This window comes from Bos indicus x Bos taurus, chromosome 1, assembly GCF_003369695.1.
Source record: "Bos indicus x Bos taurus breed Angus x Brahman F1 hybrid chromosome 1, Bos_hybrid_MaternalHap_v2.0, whole genome shotgun sequence".
Taxonomy (NCBI): Eukaryota; Metazoa; Chordata; class Mammalia; order Artiodactyla; family Bovidae; genus Bos; species Bos indicus x Bos taurus.
Genome location: NC_040076.1, coordinates 148,898,956 through 148,910,424, shown reverse-complemented (window position 1 = coordinate 148,910,424; position 11,469 = coordinate 148,898,956).

The window sequence follows — 11,469 nt, the reverse complement described above, 5'->3', positions numbered from 1 at the left end:
TCTTAGCTCCCAATCAGGGATTGAATCTGCATGCCCTCCTTTGGAAGGCAAAGTCTTAACCACTGGACCACCAGGGAAGACCCTGTTTTGTATTTTTAAATAAGTGATGATCTTCTGAAATTTTCTTCCTATTTTCTTCCTATTTTCCTCCACCCTATACGAGGTTTTTGGCAATCGTAAAACTTTAGGGGAAACTGTCTAATGATTTGTATAGAAGAGGGAAACGGTCTCTTCCGGTCTTAAAATGGATAGAATTTCTCTAGTGCCAGGGGAAAGATTGTTGCAGTCGGCAAAGTTGGAAGAAGAAAATTCCACTGAAGAGATACAGTAATGTTAGTGATCACCATGGAGCTAGTTTTATTTTATCAATGTTTCTCAGACCAGTGTTCCTACACGGTCCACAGCTCACCTCAAGTACCTCCAGTATGAAAAACTATAAATTAGGTCATGTTCATCAGACAAAATTTTTAGCTTCTATATTCCAAATGCAAAAATAACAGCCTTCCACCTGCTTGTGCTGTTAGCAGCTTAAGGGCACGGTCAAGCACTAAAAATATTCGTGACGGGCAACAAACATGCCTATCCTTTCCCTCATCTGAAAGCACCTTCAGAGTTTTAAAAGCAAAAACTATTTATTATGTTTCCTTTTTAAATCTATAACACAAAGTATGTAAAGAATAAGACAGAAGGAGCCACTAATCCCATTATAATGACTGTTAATTTTAAAAATAAAAACAATCCAAGAGACTTCCCTGCTGGTGCAGTCACTAAGATTCCACACTCCCAATGCAGGGGGCCCAGGTTCGATTCCTGGTCAGCGAACTTAGTCCTGCATGCCGCAGCTAAAAGACCCATATGCTGCAACAAAGATGGAAGGTCTGGCGTGCCACAACTAAGACCCAGTGTAGCCAAATAAATACAAACTTTTAAATGAATAAATAAAAACAATTCAAGCATATGGTTTGAAAATTCAAACTGAACAGAAAAGAATGAAATAAAGACTAAAAGCCCCTCCCAGCTTCTGGGCTTGTTCCTCCTTCACCCTCTTTCTCGGGCCTATAGAGGACAGTTTCTCAAATTCAGGTTCCTATCGCTGTCAAAAGCCTAAAGGACTCTCACTGCTTTGGGGATAACATTCCTCGCCCTCAGTCTGTCACCCAGTCCTTTCATGAGCTGATCCCTCAGGCCTCCTTGGCACAAGCTTTCCCAAGAGAGGCCCCCAGAACAGCGTTCTCCCCCCAGAAGCTCTCCTCCTGACATCAAAGCATTTCTCTTCTTGCACTTCCCTTGTAGGTTTCCTTTTCCATCTGCCAAGAGGAAAGGAAGTCCTTTAAGGGCAGAGACCTAGCTCACTTGTCTTTTTTTTTTTTTTTTGACCCCCCAGTGCTTAGCATATACTGGGAGCCAAGTCAATGCTTTTGGAAGAATGGAGTCACCATGGAATTGCGAAACAGCAAAAGCTGGTTCAGGCAGGCAAGCAGCTGGAACCAGGAAATGGTTAAAGGCAGGAGGAATCCACTTCACTCTGGGCTGGTCGCCATCTGCTTCCGGCCTTCCTGTCCCTCCCACGGTGGACGGTGGACGCAGGCTTCCTGCAGACTGGGAGGGGGTCTGAGCGGGAGAGTCAGAAACCCAGCAGTGAAGGGGCTCCCTGAGCCCCATATGAGGGCATTCAGAAAAGTGGGTCAGTATCGAGGGACTTCTGACTCGCTTTGTGAGAAAGACCAGGTAGGCGGGGCCCCTGGGAGTGCAGCGGGGAGTTTGCTCCCCAGAAGATGTGGCTGGGCCTCTCCTGGAACCAAAAGGGAACCGACAGTTCGTTCCAGGTCACCCAGCCCGAGAGGCTTAAGAGGAAGGCAAGAATTCACGGTGGGCGCTAGACACAGGAGTACGTTCCTGGGCTATGTGCTTTCCAGCTAGGCAAGTAGAGCGGAGGCTCCAAGGTCAGCATTCCAGGGGTCTGAGCCGACAGGGTCGCAGGTGTATATGAGACAGAGGCCTAACTTGGCAGGTACGTTCATTCTGACTGCCAGGGATGGGGGCCTGTCCCGAGCAGAAGGCCCGGGAGACCTCGCGGAATCAACCCTAGGATGTGAGAGCCGCCCTTGCCTGCCCGTCACACCCGATGGTGAAGTCGCTGCCGTGGAGTCGAAAGGATGCCCAGGACACCTTCCCTGTTAGCTGCACCGTGACATTCTGTTCGCATTAGTCACTGGGGACATTTTCATTTTCTTGCAGCGGAGCACGGTACAGGCAAAGTCCTGTGAGCCTGGATTTTCAAGAAGGGACTGGTGACCTTAATACAGTAACAATAGCAACAGGGAAAGAGAGTGATTGCAGAGACAGTGAACAGGGGCATTCCCACTGCCTCCCAGAGGCAGGACTTGGGTGGTTTACTTAACCTCTCTGAACTTGTTCTTTTGTTTTCTTTATTTATTTTGGCCACACCGTGCATGTGGGATCTTAGTTCCCCGACCAGGGATTGAACTTGTGCCCCCTGCAGTGGAAGCCCAGAGTCCTAACCTAACTGGACCTCCAGGGAATTCCGTGTTCTCTCATTTTAAAAGGAGGATTCTTTCTAATACTTTGTGAACTATAAATCATTATGTAAATATTGGCCCTGATATAAATAATAATAAATAAGAAGAGATTTTCCTGCAAATGTTTGTTTTTGAAGCTCTTTCTAAGATGTCCCTTTCAAAAAATAATAAATTACTTCTGTGTTTTCAAAACTCTCAGGTCCTCCTGCTGTAAACGTAAGTGATTTTTAGCCTATGTTAAAACGTATTTATGAGCTGGAAACATACTACCTCCTGAAACGTTGCTGTTGTTCGGTCGCTCAGTTGTGTCTGACTCTTTGCAACTCCATGGACTACATCAAGTCATCGTGCCAGGCTTCCCTGTCCTTCACCATCTCCCGGAGCTTGCTCAAACTCATGTCCACTGAGTCAGTGATGCCATCCAGCCATCTCATCCTCTGTCGTCCCCTTCTCCTCCTGCCTTCAACTTCCCTGAACTGTACACACCATGAATTGATTGCCCCACACTTTCCACCCACTCTTTCTAAATTGTACCTTTTGGGACTACACAGACCAAGTTCCCTCAAAGTACCAACCTTCAAATAGTGGAGGAAAGCTATGATTTTCCCACTTGAATCTCGTCTTTCTCAGGCTAAATGTCTCCTTCTCTTTCCACACTTGCCCCGGTCAACCCACCACTCTCTGAGTGATTCCCCTCAAGGTCATCCGTAAGTTGAACTGTTGGAAACACCTGACTATCCAGCAGTGGAGGCTCAACTAAAACACGTCACAAATCACGTCAAAATAGGATGCAGAATAAAAGAAGAGATAAAGCGGTAGATTCAGTATGATTTAAGTGTTGTAATTAAAACTTTATATTGTTATATGTTAAAATAAAGTTTTGTAATATTTGTCACAGGGCGGAACAATGGTAGGTGATATTTCTCTTGTTTGTACCTTTTTTCAAATTTTCTAGAATGAATTACTGGTAATTAGGAGAAAAAAAAAAAAACAGACCCTACGTCCCTATAGTTTTTAACCTAACGGCCCAGGTTCTAAATCTTGGGAATATCATAAAATAGGCTTCTTACCACATATCATTTCAGAGATAAGTGTGTAGCAAGAAGACCAGAATACCAGGAGCCTAGCAGACATCCAACAAGTGTTTGTTTCCTTCTTTACATCCCTAAGTTATTGAGGACTATTCTCATATACTCCTTTCTCATTAAAATTTCCTTCACCTCTGTCCTATGGCTGGATTTCTAATCCATATTCCAAGAGACACTCACTGTACCTCCAGCTCTGTGCAAGCTGTTGATTGAGCTGGGAGGGGGGCAGGTCTCTGATAGACACCAGCTCAAAGAACAAGAAAGAAAAAACTGGACATTTCCTTAATACCCATTTTAGGGCGGAAATGCAGTTAGAGTCGATCATGTAAGTGAAGGAAGCGGGGGAGACACCATCAAGTCAGTGTTCCACTGGTTATTCAACAGGACGATGGCAAAACCATCAGGCGACAAATACTGTCTCTTGCTCACTCCAAAGTTTCAGGAACTGGATCATGAGGTTTTCAGCAGTAAAGAACTGGAGGGGTGAGTGAATCTATGCTCCCACCTTCATTCTTCTCCCAGACAAGAAAAAGGCTGCCTAGAGGGGCTATGAGATTTGCCCCAAGTTGACCCACTTAACTGCAGAGTGGGGAGAGAGACAGGCCCCCTAATACCTAGTCCAGGGCTCTCTGTCTCTCCTGCCTTCCTTCTATCAGATTCTGAGAGAGATCAAAGTGTCTGCAGCAACTTGAAGGAATTACCACCACCGGCATGAAAGGTGGTCTCCGATTACCCATCGTCTTGAACCTGGAGGCTTCCCTGGAGGGGAAGAGGGACTTTCCCTCCACCTTCCTAGGTTCGATCGCTGAGTCTGTGACAGACAGCAGGCAGGTTGAGAGCAGAAAAGGTGCACATGCGTATTCATTTTACTATTATGTGTGTGGGGCCTCACACAAAAAAAGTGAATACTCAGTAAACTGGTCCACCGATCTTAGACTTAGAATTCAGATTGGAACTCAATCTGAATTCATCTTTGTATCCCCAGCCCTAATCAGGGCAGCTGACACAGAACAGACACTCAAATGCATGCAGAGTCAGTCACTGGTAATGCCCTTTACTGTGGATAACTTATAATTCAATTTGTAGAAAGTGGTGGCTGCATCCATAAAAGGTAAGAGAGCCTGTTAAGGAAGAAGGTGAGTCCTGGTTTGACAAGTTGAGACCTCTGGTTTCTGTTCCATTGAGTCATGTGTGACCACTCACTGTCTAGACCTGCTTGAAAAACAAACAAAAAAACCCTTTAATAGTTGTGAACAAGTATATCATACTTGCTTTTCTCTCTCCAGGGCAAGTAATTCCAGTCCCTTTAGAGATCCAGTGATCAGAAAACATACTCTAATATGATGTTATGGTGTCTTGCATAGGATGGAAGTTCACGAAGAGTCAGACACAGCAACATCCTACTTAAATATATCCTGGCATTTCATGAACTTAAGATAATACAAAATGGTGGTGCTGGCATTTCTCTTATGCTTTTTTATTCTTTGTCCAATCTGCCTGCTGTCAATTTGTTTCACAGACCCAGCTATCGAACCTAAGAAGGTAGAAGAAAAGCCCTTCCTCGCCTACACGGGAGCCTCCAGATCCAAGACTGCTGGTGGGTGATCTGAGGCCACCTTTACTCCTGCTGTGAATTCCTTCAAGTTGCTGCAAATGCTTCTAAGTTCTCTCTCAGAACCTGATAGAAGGAAGGCAGGAGAGATGGAGAGAGCCCTGTACTAGGTATGAAGTGGTCTGCCTTTCTCCCCACTCTTCAGTTAAGTGGGTCAACTTGGGGCAAATCTCATAACCCCTCTAGGCTGCCATTTCCTCCTCTGTAAGAAAGACAAGGAGATCCAACCCGTCCATCCTAAAGGAGATCAGTCCTGAACAGTCATCAGAAGGACTGATGGTGAAGTTGAAACTCCAATACTTTGGCCACCTGATGCGAAGAGCTGATTCATTTGAAAAGACCCTGATGCTGGGAAAGATTGAAGGCAGGAGGAGAAGGGGACGACAGAGGATGAGATAGTTGGATGGCATCACTGACTCAATGGGCATGAGTTTGGGTAAGCTCCGGGAGTTGGTGATGGACAGGGAGGCCTGGCGTGCTGCAGTCCGTGGGGTCTCAAAGAGTCAGACACGACTGAATGACTGAACTGAACTGAACTGAAGAAGGGCAGAGGTGGGAAGCCTAGATTGAGTCACTGCTCTAATCGTTTACTGCTGAAAACGCAGTGAGCCAATTGCTGAGACTTTGGGGTGAGCAAGACACAGGATTTGTTGCATGATGATTTGTACTATCATCCTGTTGAATAACTGGCTGGATACCTACTTGATACTGTTTCCCTCTCTTTCTTTACTTAAATGATCTACTCTCTAATTGCTTTTCTTCTCTTAAGTGGGTATTAAGGAGATATCCAATTTTTTCTCTCTTGGCTTATAGCCACGGCTTCTTGTCCCAGAGGTTTCTGAGCCTGTGAATAATTATCTGGCTTAAGTAAGGGATGCCCTGAAGGTAATAGCATACAAGGTTGCTCAAGGTTCAGGTTTGCTTTTACTTCCTGTGTAACACTCTCTCCTCTAAAACCTTCTACAGTGATAATATTACCTCCAATATCACTTTACATTTCCACAGAAAATTTTCCTAGAATATCTTTCTTGTTACTTACACCAGGATCCATACAGGCTTTAGCAAGGAAAAAGGACAAGTGAATGTCCTCAGTTATGTTGGAAGGGTTCCTCAAAGCTGCTTTCTAACTCGACCATTTCATTTTCCAATATTTGTGGCAAATATATAGGAAGAATTGATTTTTGTATGTTGACCATGAATCCTAGAGTTTTGCCTAACTCACTGATTAGATTTTTTAATATTTATTTAGTATTTTGTATTTATTTGGCTGAGTCGGGTCTTAGTTGCTGCCTGTAGGATCTTTCATCTTAGTTGCAGCACATAGGACCTTGTTCTCTGACCAGGGATCAGACCCTGGCCCCCTGCATTGGGAGCATGCAGTCTTAACCGCTGGACCACCAGGGAAGTCCCTGATTAGCTTTAGTAGATTGCAAATCCCTTTGAATCTTGTGTCTACAACATCTTGTCCATAAATAATACTTTTATTTTTTTAATTTTCAAACAATGTGCTTTTTATTTCTTTTTTCCCATGACTGTACATACTTGAACCTCCAATATAATGTTGAATATAAGTAGTAATAGCAAACATTTTCATCTTATCTATTCCTAGAGGAAAAAGCATTCAATATGTCACAGTTCAGAATTTCATGGATTAGCTGCAACGTTTTCAGATACTTTATCAAATGGAGGGAGTTTCCTTCTATTCCTACTTTACTGAGTGTTTTTGTCATGAACAGGTATTGAATTTCACTGAGTGACTTTTCTGAATTTATTGAGATTAATCATACGGTTTTAGTCCTTTATTTTGCTAGTGATTTTCTGTTAGCTATAGCTAATTTTTTAAGATTTTTGTGTTCATCAGAGATATTGGTCTGTATATTTCTTATAAAGTCTTCATCAGGTTCTGTTTTCTAAATTGTGCTGGCCTCATAAAATGAGTGAAGAAATATCCTCCTTTTATCCTTCCTGTGAAAGAGTTGTATAAAATTCGTACCTTTTCTTCATTAAATTTTTGAAAGAATTTACCAGTGAAGTCAGTTGGGACTGAAGTTTTTGTAAAGTGACTGTTTTTTAATGACAGATTCTATTTCTTAAAGACATGAGAATATTCAGACATTGTATTCTTTATATGAACTTTTGATAAATTTATTTTTTCAAAAAAATTTCTCCATTTTATCTAAGCTATCAAATTTCTTGACATAAAATTGTTCTTAATTTCCTCCTATTATCCTTTCCATATCTGTAGGATCTGTGGTGATATCTTAGTTTTCATGACTGGCATTGATACTTGTGTTTTCACTCATTTTTACTCATCAATCTTATAAATGATATATTATTTTAAAAATCTTTTCTGGAGAGCAACTTGTGGTCATGTGGATTCTTTTCTATTGTAGTTCTGCTTTTCCATTTCATTGATTTTTTTGCCTTATTTAAAGTATTTCTTTTCTGCTACTTTCTTTGGGTTAAATTTGGTCTTATCTAAGTTTTTTCAGATAGAAGTTTAGATAATTAACTTTCCACTTGTCATCTAGCTTATGCATTAGAACAATAAATTTCCCTGTTAAGAAGTGCTCTGATTATACCCCACAATGTTGATAGGTTATATTTTATTATTATTTCAAGTCAACATATTTCTAATCCATTGTGTTTTTTCTTTAACACATGGGTTATTTAGAAATGTGTGGCTTAATATTCACAGATAACTAGTTAGCTTCTGTTACTGATTTCAACCTTCATTCCACTGTAGTTAAAGAACATTATCAGTGAGGTTTCAATCCTTTGAAATTTTTTAAGACTTGCTTTATGACTCAGTGTATAGTTTATTTTGGTGAATGTCTCATGTGCACTTTAAAATTGTGTATTGTATAATTGTTGGGTGAAGTGTTTTATAAACGTCAGTTGGGTCAACGTGACTATTCAATGCTGTTGAAATTTCCTGTGTTCTTACTGGTTACTTGGCCTGTTATATTAGTTATTGAGAAAGGTGATTGTGGATTTGTCTTTATTTTGATTGTGGGTTTGTTTGTTTCTCTTTAATTTTTGTTAAGTTTTGCTTTTTATGTACAGAAGATGTTATTAGATACAGATATGTTTGTGATTATTTTGTCCTCCTATTGAATTCACCCTTTTATATTATGAAATGTCCCTCTTCATCACAAGTGGAACATCTTCTTGCCTTCCATCTTTTTTGTGTGATATTAATTTGCCACAACAACCTTATTAGCTAATGTTGACATAGTAGGTAATTTTCCATCTTCACACTTTCAGTCTAAATTTATATTTAAAGTGTAACTCTGTGAAATAGTATATAATTGAGCCTGACAGTCTTTGCCATTGAATTATAATTTGATCCATTTTATTTTAACTTAATGGGCTCCTCTGGTGTCTCAGTGATGAAGAATCTGCCTGCCAACGCAGGAGACATGAATTCAATTCTTGGTCCAGGAAGGTCCCCTAGAGAAGGAAATGGCAACCCATTCCAGTATTCTTGCCTGAAAAATCCCATGGACAGAGAAGCCTGACATCCTACAGTCCATGGGGCTGCAAAGTGTTGAACACTACTTAGCGACTGAGCAGCAGCAACAGTTTCATGTGATATGATTGAATCTCTGCCTCCACCTTGCTATTTGTTTGCTACTTGTGTCATCTGTTCCTTGTACCTTTGTTTCCTTTTTTCTTTTTACTGATTTCTTTTGGATAAATCAAAGAAATGTATTATTCTGTTCTATTTCCTCTGTTATTTTTTCCATGTCATCATTCCATGATTTTAAAAGTTTAAGTGGACACAGAGTCTTTATAAGCAAGAAATATGGTACTGAATAAAGAATCACATGCAAAAATCATATTTGTAGGAGGCATTTTGTTGGTGAGGATGTGGAGCAGAGAGACTCGGTGTTATGAACAGCAATGCAGAGCTGATCTTTGATGCTTTGGAGAAGTAAAGACTGAAAGAGTGCACTCAGGCACACGTCACTTCATCTAATATTCAGGAACAGAACTCTGGCCCTTCCTCCATCTGAGCTCACTGAAATTTGCTTGTCATCAAAACCTTCTGTTTATTTACTTAATTCATAATTTAGAAATGAGCTAAAATAGAATCTATGTAATTATCTTGCCATAAGTACCTGATGAAAAGAAGAAAATAGTAAATAAGAAACATTAAATAGAAAAATATTGGGATGCAGCAGAAGAATATTGTGACACTGTAGATGAAGTTTATTCTGAAAACAGATAAAACTGAATTACAAAAGCTTAATCAGGCTGTTCCTTGGACAACACAAAGTACAGATAGAGATATAAGAGCTCAGGGACATGCCAGGACAAGTTAAAGAAGTAAAAACGTAGACAAGAAATTTTAAAAGTAATTCTAGAAATGAAGACTCAGCTGAAAGCTACATAAAGGAGAATGAACACTGTGAAAAATATAATGAATCATATAGAGAAGAGGAAAGAGAAAAGCAAAAAAGAGAAGTAAAGAAGAATAATTATTTTAAAAGGATTAGAGAGAATATGTTTCACATATGAGAGACAGAGAAGATCCAACATGCATATTCTTCATACCATTAGAAAAAGATTAAAAAAAAAAAAACAAAGGGAGGAAGGAGTGTTAAAAAGTATTTAGAGATATAGTTCAAGACAACTCTCCAAAAATGAAAGAGAACTTCAATTGCAGATTCTAAGGAAATCTTCTGTTCCAGGAAAAAACTCACCAAAAAGGACAAACATGAGGACATAATCTCTAAGATTTCTGATCTTCAAAGACAAATGAAGACCCACAATAGATACGTAAAAACTGGAGAGAGAGGAGCACAAGCATGCCACGAAAGAAAGTCACAACATCACAGAGGAGCAAATTAAAAGAAGGAAGGACGGAGAACTACAAAATGCAACCGGGAAGCAAACAACAATACATCTATAAGCACATCCCTGTCAATAATCACCATAAATGTCAATGAACTAAATGCTCCAGGCAAAAGATATCTAATGGCTAATGGAGTAAAAATAAGACCCATCTATACACTGCTAACAAGAGACCCACTTTAGAGCTAAAGATACACACAGAGTGAAAGTGAGGGATGAACAAGTGGTGCTGGGAAATCTGGTCCACCACTTGTAAAAGAATGAAACTCGAACACTTTCTAACACCATACACAAAAATAAACTCAAAATGGATTAAAGATCTAAACGTAAGAACAGAAACTATAAAACTCCTAGAGGAGAACATAGGCAAAACACTCTCTGACATACATCACAGCAGGATCCTCTATGACCCACCTCCCAGAATATTGGAAATAAAAGCAAAAATAAACAAATGGGACCTAATTAACCTTAAAAGCTTCTGCACATCAAAGGAAACTATTAGCAAGGTGAAAAGACAGCCTTCAGAATGGGAGAAAATAATAGCAAATGAAGCAACTGACAAACAACTCATCTCAAAAATATACAAGCAACTCCTACAGCTCAACTCCAGAAAAATAAATGACCCAGTCAAAAAATGGGCCAAAGAACTAAATAGACATTTCTCCAAAGAAGACATACAGATGGCTAACAAACACATGAAAAGATGCTCAACATCACTCATTATCAGAGAAATGCAAATCAAAACCACTATGAGGTACCATTTCACACCAGTCAGAATGGCTGCGATCCAAAAATCTACAAATAATAAATGCTGGAGACGGTGTGCAGAAAAGGGAACCCTCTTACACTGTTGGTGGGAATGCAAACTAGTACAGCCACTATGGAGAACAGTGTGGAGAATCCTTAAAAAACTGGAAATAGAACTGCCTTATGATCCAGCAATCCCACTGCTGGCCATACACACTGAGGAAACCAGAAGGGAAAGAGACACATGTACCCCAATGTTCATCGCAGCACTGTTTATAATAGCCAGGACATGGAAGCGACCTAGATGTCCATCAGCAGATGAATGGATAAGAAAGCTGTGGTACATATACACAATGGAGTATTACTCAGCCATTAAAAAGAATACATTTGAATCAGTTCTAATGAGGTGGATGAAACTGGAGCCTATTATACAGAGTGAAGTAAGCCAGAAGGAAAAACACCAATACAGTATACTAACGCATATATATGGAATTTAGAAAGATGGTAACAATAACCCTGTGTACAAGACAGCAAAAGAGACACTGATGTATAGAACAGTCTTATGGACTCTGTGGGAGAGGGAGAGGGTGGGAAGATTTGGGAGAATGGCATTGAAACATGT